This window comes from Athene cunicularia (assembly GCF_003259725.1).
Source record: "Athene cunicularia isolate RWA chromosome 23 unlocalized genomic scaffold, athCun1 chr23_part1, whole genome shotgun sequence".
Lineage (NCBI taxonomy): Eukaryota > Metazoa > Chordata > Aves > Strigiformes > Strigidae > Athene > Athene cunicularia.
Window position 1 is genome coordinate 1,533,201 of NW_020799130.1, and position 10,803 is coordinate 1,544,003.

Below are 10,803 nucleotides of genomic sequence, written 5' to 3' on the forward strand. Positions count from 1 at the left end.
AAAAAAAAAAAAAAAAAAGTAGAGAAACAAATCTAAACAGCTCTAAAGTAAATTACCACTGTTTGCGGATGGCTCCAGGGAAGAGTTCTGCAGTTTGAAATCAAACAAGACCATTTTTATTTTTCTTAACATGGCTGTGCGGTGGCTCGGCCGGGAAGGGGGTTCCCGGGGGCTGCGTCCCACCGTGGGCAGGCAGGAGGGGCAGGGAGCAGTACCCACCCCACCAGGGAGCAGCACCCACCCCACCAGGGAGCAGCACCCACCCCACCAGGGAGCAGCACCCAGACCTGAGGGTATCTGAAGGGGGTCTCGTGGCTGGCTGCTTTCTGGGTTGAAATCCCTTCTTTCGGGGAGCTGCCAGATGTATTGGGCAGTTTCTGCGGGCGTTGGGCACAGCTCCATCCCTCCACAGCAGCCGACGGCCCTCCTGGGAGTGTGGGCATGACCACCGTGCCCCCCTCTCGCCCCCCTGCCCTGCTTTGGTGGCAGGAGGAGAAGGTGAAGCGGTCACAGAGCTTCTTCCCTCTGCATCCTCCTGGTGGGGACTGTCCAGCCGAGCCGGAGCAGGGATCAGCCCCCTCTGCCTGGCAAATACCTGGTGGAGGCACAAACCAAATCAACAAGGAGAGAGAAAAACACAGAGTGAGGGTGAAGCAGGAGGCAGGAGCTGCTCTGGTGCCGTCTCTCCCTCCCGAGCAGCAGCCAGGGCTGGCACCAGGCAGCGAGAGCCACGGCGTCCGCTCTGCGGCCGGCGGCTCCTGCTTTATCCTCTGCCCTGGGGCTGGTGGGCACCCAGAGCTGCCCTCCCACCTCTCCAATTTTCTGGAGATTTCCGTTTCCCAGAGGCAGAAGCGGGGTGCTAAAGGCTGCACCCTCCGCCAGCCAAAACCAGCCAGCCCGCTGAGTCTGCGGCGCTGGGGACGCGGAGGTGTATTAATGGCAGCACTTTATCTTCCAGGAACAAGGCCCATTAGTACATTTTCACTACAACATGAAATATTAATAACACTTTGCATTTATATAGCGTCATTCATCCAGGAGTCACCAGCCAGGTTCCTGACGTGAATCAAACCCCGCAGCCAGCTCCGGCGGAGGCAGGTAAATAGGATTGTACCCATTCTCCTGCTGCACACACTGAGGCACAGGGATTCCTCCAGGGCACTGGTGCTTTGTGGCAATGCCTGTCACAGGAGCCTCTGCCCACTGTCCAGGGATGCCACCGCTCAAAAGTTCACGGGAGGATCCCCGTCCAGCCCCCCCCTCGCTTTGCAGGGAGTTTTGCTATCGTCAGACAGAAGTTGCTGTAGAAAAGCAAAATGCTTCCTTGGGCTGCTGGCATGTTGCTTTTTCCTTGAAGGTTTGGGAATTGCAAAAGAAGTCTTTCCACTTTGTAAAATAATAACAACAACAACAATAATATTCAGAATTCTTTTGGCCCTTTTGTTCCCTTCTGTGACAGATTTTGCAGACGTGAAGCCCGGAAACTCTTACTTCACCCCTTCAGCACGGCTGGAGGCTGCTCCGCTCCCGGGCAGCCCAGGGCATTGCTGGCTGATATTTCCAAGCATCTCCCATCCCTCCAGCCGCAGGTCCCGCTGCCGGACACCGGGCGGGTGCTGCATTCCCACTTTCTCCAGCCCATCTCCAGGATCGGTGCCGCTGCTGAGGCTGCCACAGCCAGGCTGGGTCGTGCCGGGTGGCCGGAGCGTGTTTGGGGGTTATTGGCTTGGGATAAAAACGGCAGTCGGGGAAGGATGTGTGTTTTACAGTCGTGCTGTGAAGAGCGAGCTGCCTGGGTGCTCTCTTTGCAGAAGGTCCCCAGGACCATCTGCTGAGCTTCACCAGCTCCAGGGACCCATCCCAGCAAACCCCACCATGACCGGGCAGGTCCCAAGGTCTCTGCTTCACTTTCCATCAGGTGAAACCACCAGCGACAGACGAGTTTTCTGCTGAAAAATTTCATTTAAAACAAACAAACAAAAAAAAGTCAAACCGAGGAAGTTTTGGGGGGACAGAGCCCGAACACACGTGGCCAGCGGCTGCTCCCGAGCTGCTGCCACGTTAGTGATGTTGTGCCGAGGGTGCAGGGAGGGGAGTCGTTCAGTGGGGTTAGGAAACCTGTCAGCCCACAGACAGCCGGGCCCTGGCACAGCCCAAGGGCTCCTGTGGCATGAAAGAGCAAGCAGCAAACCGGTGGGGAAAGGGCTATTTTCATCTTATTAAAGAGCCTTATATTTAAACCCTCCTTCGGGTCTGTAGCACAAGATGATTGCGAAGGCTTTTACAGACTAACTCAGCAGGAATCGCTTCTGCTGTCGGCGATGTTGCATGCAGATGCTGGTTAGCAGGGCCGAATTCCGTTATTGATGCTGGATAAATACAGAAAAATAGGTCCTGCGTGAAGGTACGGAGTGGGTGGTGAGCAGCAGGGACGTGCTGTTTGCGCAGACCAGCTCCCTTTACCCAGCACCATTGCTGTTCAAAGGAGGCATCTTGTTTGCAGATAATTAAAAAAAAAAAACCCCGAAACCCAAAATCAAACAGATTAGTGAAAACTAAACACACAGAGCAGGCTGGATGTTGGCTGAAGCACCGGGAAAGTTGTGTGAGTGTCCACTGATGCCGCAGCCAGACTGCGCCGTGCCCGGGTCAGCCCCGGTGCCCTGGGACCCCAATTCCCTGGCCCCAACCACCGGCCCTTGGGTGCTGCCAGCGCCTTGCGAGAGCTGCAAAACCCCCCAGTGACTTCCTAGGGAGGCTCCCACACCCTTTTGGCCTCCACCTCTGGCAGGAGGGTGCCGGCAAAGGGTGGTGGCTCAGGGACACGTGCCAGGGACTGGTGTCCCACCTCCCAGCACCCATGGGATGAGCCAGCGCAGCCCCAGCAGGGCAGCGGGAAGGAAGAGGCGCACGAGGGCTTCCAACTATTTTTAACAGGTTCCCCAGGGCCCTGGGGGGGTTTCTCACCTTCCGCGTACCCCACAGCCCCCGCCAGCCCCCAGCACAGAGACGCTGAAAGGACCTTGCGCTGCCTCGTTCAGCATCAAACCCGAGCTGCCCTAAGCGCCGCGGACGTTGATGCTTCCCCTGGCGCAGGTTTCCTTCGCGTGGCCAGGACGGGGGTTGGCAGACACGGTGGGTCTGTTCGGAATCTCTCCTGTGGCAAAGCTGCGTTCAGGGACTCTCTGGATGAGAGCAGGCAAAGCCCTCCACGGCCCAGGCTGGCAGCGGCCATCTGATATGGGCAGCACCCATTAATCCGCTCACGTTTACAAGTGAGGCCGCAGGGAGTAACTTCATTTCTAGGGAGAGCTTAATTAATCATGGAATCAAACTGACTCGATGAGATGGTTTGCTGTGAAGGAGATAATTTCACATGGTCAGCGGTGGCTGAGGATGGGGACAAGGTTAGTAGGGACCTAAATCATGGCAGCTGATGGGGGTGAGCAGAGAGGGGGACAGGGCGAGCAGGGCGCCAGGGCACATCTGCGCTGTGAAACCTTCCCCTGCGCTGGCAAGCAAAGGAGTGGGGCACAGAGGGGAGATGCTGCTGCGGCACTTTGCCTCTAAGAGGGCAGAAATAAGAGTGTTCCCAGTCAGTACAGCCCATGCCCCTGCAACGGTGGCAAGGGAAGAATGTGGAGGACAAACTCGTAAGCTGGAAGGGACCGTGGGCTGTCAGACAGTCCTAAAAGCCAGGCAGGGAGGGGTTGGGCTCCTGGGATGCTCTCGAAGTGGGAGCAAAGTCCAGCCCAGCTGCCTGCCATGAAGGGGCCTGGTTACGCCTGTATTGGGTCATTCGGCCAAACACTCATCGTGCAGATGACATCTTTGCCCTTGCTGCCGACCTTGGCAGCGTTCGAACGGGCGACCCGCAGGTCAGAGTCTTTATATCCTATTACCACTCTCCTGAGTCATGCCTGTCCCCTGGCAAGTTATATTATTTTGAAATGGCAGCTAAATGGGAAAGAGGTCGTGCTCCCAATACGGCGACAATAGGACATGACAGCACTTTTCTGAGTGATTAAGCCTCAGGTGATGTCGGGGCTACAAGACAAGTGGCTGAAGGCTAAAAGACTTTAATCACCCCTGACATGTCATTGCATCCTCGTGTTCCGTCCCGCTGGGGTGGGCTTTTGGTGTGAAACGGGAGTAATAGAAAAAATAATCAAGCCCAACCTGTGCTCCACCAGTTAGTTATCCATGCTGCAGGTACTAGTGTTGATAATCAGCCGGAGCAGCCTGTTGGCCCTCAGAGATCATTCTGCAATAAATAAGCTTTGATGCCTTAAAATAACTGTCTGGGGCGGCTGGAGCAGACGCTAGATGGCATTGGGAGAACGCGCCGTGCGGCGCTGGCCGCCTTCCCTGGAACAGTCTGGCAAAGCAGAGCAGAAAACTCAGGATGACAGAGCAGAAAATGTCTCTGCCGGGGAGAGGCTGCCAAGCTCACCTTCAGCCTCGCACCAACCTTTGCAGCGGGGTGGCTGATGCGGCCTCTGGCTCCCCGGGGGGAGCGTGGTGGTGTGGCAGAGCTCGCGGTGCTCAGCGTCTTTGCTGAGCTAATAAAATAGTTTCTCCCAACATATATATATGTGTTTGTTTTTTTTTTTCAATGACAAGCTGGGGCCTGAAGCCCATACGGTCTCTTGTTGCCCCCCAGAGCCTGGCTGCCCCCCCTGGCACCAGTACGGTGTTGATCAGGATCAGGTTGTTGATCAGGTTGTTGATCTGTCTGTCTGTCTGTCCATCCACCCCTCTGCCTCTTGCTCGCCCCCTCGCCTGGGGGCATCATAGGGCTGATGCAAACAGGCCCCTCCAGGGAACCAGCCTGGGGATATTGATGGGGGCAGCATGCTCAGCCCCCGCCCCAGCCCTGCAACACCAGCTGTCCCACCCTGCAGGGCCGACGTCTCTTTCCCCCAAGCCACCTCCCGCATCCCTGCTGAGCCGAGCTGACTTTTGCGCTTTGTCTCCTCCGTGCTGCACCGCGCAGGCAGCCCAACAGCCACAGCACATCTCGGGATTGCAGCTTTCTCCCTTCCAGTCAGCCCCAGCCCCGCAGCCCGGGGCTCCCCTTGGCTCTGGCAGCAGCAGGCGGCACAGCGCTGCGGCAGCCCACCCGCTCCTCCTGTCCTGGGGATAATCCAAACCCCTCCAGCCCTCTGGAAAATGGCACGGCCGGACTTTGTGTTGCTCTGTTCGTGTAGGTGAGAGCTGTTGGGGTGATGCTGCAGGGACTGGGGTGCAGGCTGCTCTCCTGCCTCCCATCCCGCAGGGCTGGGGGTCCCCCTTCCCTGTTCTCCCTGCCTGACCAGGGTGACATGTAGCAGAGCTCAAACACCCACACAGGCACCTCTGCCACAGAGCTCAGCTTTTTCTGGAGATCTCTGCATCACAGCATTCCTCCAAAGGCTAAAAACTTGCTCACACTCCGAGAAAACACAACATTAAAAAAACCCATCACCCCCCTTAATTTGCTTGCGCTGCTCCTGGGGACTCTGGGCAGCAAATGCATGAGCTGAACTCTGAAAAGGGCCCAGACTTGGCTCAAAGCAAGAGATTTTGCATCATCGTGTCTTAAAATGTCAGCACTTTAATTAGCTACCATCTGAAGCTGGAGTGGGTCTGTCTGGAATACAACTAACAAACTGCTTTGCCCCTCTCTGTTTTCGGTTCAGGTTGAGAAATTTGTTCAAGCTGACCTTTTCCCTCCCAGACCCCAAAAAAAAGTTCCCAATCCATATTGACGTTTCCTAAAAATAGGACAAAACAGCCCCCCCCCCCCAAATACCAACCAGCTGTAAGGATGATGTGTTCAGCTAAACTGCATCACGCCGAGGCAGGGAGAAGCCGGTGTCAGAGCGCTTCAGCACCAAAACTCCTGCCCCGGGACGGACAAGGCGATGTTGCCCGGCTCCCGCGCCCTCCCTCGACTCTCACATGCCCGGCACATCCTCCCGGTGTCTCTCCAGGGCTCCCTCCACGGCCCGTTGCCTCCTCATTAACACGGAGGGCTCTGCAATGTTCGTTAGGTGCTGGGCTGGGACGTGCGGCAGACACAGCGGGACACTGGATGAGCTGGAGATGCAGCCACCCATCAGCCGGCCCATGGGCTGGGAGCCACCAGTGCCTGGCCGAGTGGGGACAGTGACACTGGGCTCCCCACGCCCGCTGCCACCACCCCCAGAGGAGGGTGAAGCTGGGGGGTGCAAGGTGCTTTGGAGGGGAAGACTCACCCTTGGGATCCAGGTTCTCCTGGCATCCCCCTTGAACAGCACCCGGCACCTCTCCAACCCTCGGTGAGCTGGACCCGAGGGCAGGGATGAGGGTGATCAGCACCGTCCCCCAACCCCCCGGGAGCCCCCCGACCTGCTGCTGAAGGGGATGGAGCTGCAGGCAAGCACCCTCCCGAGGCAATGCCGCTTCCCTGCTCGTCTACCTCCAACCCCAATTGTTGTTACACCACCCTGTCTGAAAGGAGCCCCCCAGTTACAGTTGGCTCAGGCCAAGGTGTCACCTGCTCAGAGTTTTCTAGCGCATCACTTAAATCTCCATCTCACCCACCCTTTTAATTTTAATTTTTATACCTGTAAGGCTGCCGGACTCATAACTTAACACTCCAGGATGATTTCTTGCTCTAAAGGATACACTGAACTTCTTCACAATTTGCCAGTGAGCCACGAATGCTCCTCCAGGTGGGTTATGTTGGGTAAGAATTGGGTTTCGGCTGCTGGAGATGGAGGCTGGAGCCCACTTAGGCTCTGTGCGCACGTGTTAAATTAATGCAAGCAAAGCCAGAGCAAGAACCTAAAAAAACCACCGGAAAGTGTGAGGCCACGATGCCCCACAGCAGCTGCTGGCTTCGGAAATCTTGTTGTCAAGGTGGCACAACACCTCAAAGGGCTCCAGTGCCCCAGAGGGGACGTGTCCAACATGACCTCCAAGAGCAGAAGCCACCAAAAGCCAGGGGCCGCCGGCGGGAAGGCTGGGAACTGTGAAGGGATGTTGGGTTTTGGGTCTGAACTTGGCCTGGAACCCAGCGAGCATCTTCCATGAGACTGACTGGCGCCGCGCAGGCCACCGGCACAGCCCGGCGCCGCGGCCGCTCCGCCCTCTCGAAATGGCAGAGCAGCAGTTGGTCTCCTTTGCAGAGCAAGGGAAAGCTCAAGGCAGAGAAATACCTTCCTCGGAGGCTAATCATTCTTCAGCACGTCAGAGGAAGAAGAGTGGGATCAAAAGCATCCTCCCTGCCTCCCCGCTCATTGACGGAGAGCCTGGAGCCCTGGCCTCGCGGTGCTCCGGCTTTGGTGGAGTGTGACACTCGTCTGCGGCGTGGCATGCAATTACGGCTCGAAAAAAGAAGGGGCAGATCGCCCTGGGTGTGGGAAGAATAAGAGGCAGCCGCCTTTCATCCACACCCCACCGTCCGCCGCCTGCCGCTCGCTATTCTTATCCCTCTGGATCAAGGCGAAGCGTTTCCTCCTCTTGCAATTGAATCCCGGAGCCCCGGCACCGCGCGGGTGACGCGGGGAACCCGCCGGCTGCGCCGAGCGAGGGATGGGGCCGCTCCCGGCCCCATGCTGCAGGGCACGACCCTGCCAAGGCGGCTTTCAGCTCAGAGACCGCCTCTGGAGACAGATATTTATGTGTGTATGTACGTACAGCTCCGCCGCTTCTGGCACGCGGAGGAAGGGCAGCCTTGGCTCACGGTGTGGGAAATGCTGTAGCTCAGGTGATGGTGGGCAGTGGAGGGGCCGTTCATGCACCTGTGTTGGTGCCGAGCAGAGGTTGTGCCCTAGGGAAGGGGAGAAAAGGGGATCTCGGAGGAAACTTTGGCCATTGGGATTTATAAATCAACCCATGTTGTCATAAGAGAGGCTCTGACTCGGGGTTTCTGCTTGGGCAACTTCGCCCCAAACTCTAGTCACCATGAGAAAAACGAGATCCCGTGGGTTACGATGGCAAGCGCTCACCTGCCCCGCTGCCCTGGAAGATGGAAGTTGCTACTACACCATCCACGTTGCCTCAGTGGCAGGAAAAAAAAACTCCCCAGGAGCTTCTGTCCATTCAGCCCCCACGGCAAAGGCTGGGTTTAGCACTGGGTAACGCAAGTTCAGCCAGTGCTTGAAGGAGGTAACTGGCTCCATCTGTACTGATGTGAAGCCAAATCAGCAGAGCTAACCCAGGGACCAGAACGCTTGAGGAGCAACCAAGGAGACACACAGCTCCCATCTGCCACAAGAAGACTTTCCCCATGCGGCAGACGGGTGTTGCTGATGCTTCCAGGCTGTCTTTGCCACTTGGCTCTGCCTTGGCTCTCTCTGGCTCTTACAAACCGCTCCAGGAATTCACCAAACCCAAGGTTTCTGTAGATGCTGGAAGAGTGCAGCAGGGAGCACTGGGCAGGTCTCCAAGAGGAGATTCTGAACCCATCCAGCCCTCAGGAGCAGCCCAGGCACCTCCCAGGCACCCGGGATCACACGTGCCCGGTCCTCTCGCTTGCCCCTCGCAGTTGAGGGCGCGTTGCGGTGGCCATGCCTCAGCGTCCTGGGAGATGCTGGAGAGAAATGGCCCCGTGGAGGGGGGAGCAACTCGGCTCCCCCGTCTGCGCAGCACGGGGTGGGGAATGGCACAGGGCTCCTTGCTGCAGGTTCATGCCTGACCGCAATCAATACAACCTTTTAGAATTCATCTACGTTCTCTTTTGCACACAAATGCACTTGCTGAAATTCCTCCATTTCCATGACATTTGGGGAAAAAATTCTACCTCAGTGGAATGCCTTCTTTACACTATAGATTTCGTTACTTTAGGGGAAAATGAAAATAATGGCTTTTTGTTTTTTTTTTTTTTTTTTTTTTTTTTTTTTTTTTTGGTCTTTGATATTGGGAAATCAAGGTTCTTTCTCCCATCTAATGGGAGCGCTGCGGGATGGGCAGCTGCCAGGCAGAAAGAGCAGAGCAGTCAGGACAGCTGGGGGCTGCTCCCAGTGCTCCTGCTGTGGAACCGGGGGAAAATCACCGCCCAAAGTTCACGGGCAAAGAGCTGGGCTCCAGGACGGTCACTGGAGAGCCGGGGCAGGTGCCCAGCACGGCCACGGGCAGCCCCAGCATGAACACGGGGAGCTCCTGGGCTTTGCTCTGGCTCCTGATTTCTGAGTGTCTGATGGAAATGGGCAGCGACGGCCGTCGGGCTCTCCATCACCTGCAGCTTGGAGAGAGGAGGGCTGCTGAGCGCGACTGATGAATCGATAAGGAAAGGATGACAGGCCCAATTTACACATCACTCCGCTTCTTTACTTAAAATAAAATAAAATAAAAAAAAGCAGGGTTTCTTCTCTGTTTCCCGAAAGCAAAGCCCAGGCCCCTCCTCACCCCACCACGCGCTGGGCTGTGTCCTGGGGGCTGCGGGGTGGCAGGAGGGGGATGCGGGGAGCACCCGGAGTGTCCCGGGGGGCAGCTCTGGACCGTGATGCAAAGGGACACCTTGTCAACCAGCTCGCTCCCACGGGCACGTCCGTGAAAGAGATAACTGAACTGAGCAAGGGAGAAGGGTCTTCACCCATCCTGACGTGGGGGGAGACGCCTCCTGTAAGGGAGATTGCAGAGATAAAAATGAACCCCCAGATGCAGGGGACCTGTTCGTCTTCAGGACAGCGGCCACACCTCCAGCTGCCTCAGGGAGGGAAGGAAAAGGGTTTAAACCCCTAATTCAGGCTTCGCGTTTGCCTCAGGCTCTCTGGGTGCAGAAGGGTGCCACCGCCGCTCACCCAGAAATCCTCCCGCTGGCTCTGCATCCCCCAACAACCCCCCCTCGCACCCAGCCGCCTCTGCCAGACCTACCCGGCACCAGCCACCCCAGGTAACCCGTTCCTGCACACAGACACCCTATTTTTGCGGGGCTTTGGGCAGCAGCAGAGGCCCTGCAGAGCCCCCGGCAGCGCTGCTCCCCCAGGGGCTGATGGCAGAGCTGGAAAGGGCAGGACAGTGGTGCCCAGTGCCCGGCGGGGCGAGGGGACACCGGCGTCACACACGCAGGACGGTGCCACCGCCCACGACATCCCCTCGGCTGCCCCTCGCTCCTGACATCCCCGGCTGTGGACGTCGGGGCTGGATCGCCTGGAACAAACCCAGCAGCCTGCTCCTTCTCTTTTCCCAGGCTATTTTTATCCTCCTTCCAATGACAGATTGAGGGCTTCAAAAACAGCCCCGTGAACTCTCTCCTGCTTCCCTGCCATGGAAATTACTGCACAGCGGTTCAAAATGGGAGAGCAATTTGCAAAACAAATAAGTCTCCGATTAGCTAACAAGCGACAGACTGACCTTACAGGGACCCTTTCATTAGGAGACACTTATTCCCTGATACTTCTCTATAGAGCACCTATTAACTGCATTGGGATGGAGGGAGCCACTTCACACTGTTTTAATGAATTAAATATATGCTCCTATTTGGCTCTTAATGTTAAAAAATATTAAGTACAGTAATTGTCACATTCCCAAAGCCAGTCATCTCTTTACCTAGCAGTTCATCTCTACTTTCCCCTTCCCACTATAAAGTTTAATCTGTTAATGTGCTTCTCCCGACACGGTATTTTCCCCCGTTGACACCAGCCCATCGGCTCAGGACCTCTCTCCTCTGTGCCCCCCCCCCCCCCCGCACACAGAGGAACGCTCCAGGCCCTGTCCTGGCCGTCAGCTCCCACTGGGGATTTATCTTCTCCTCCTCTGCTTCTCCTCTTGCTTCTCCCAGCATCGGCAAGCACAGAAGCGGGAGATGTGACTCAGCCTGCCCGGGGCGACACT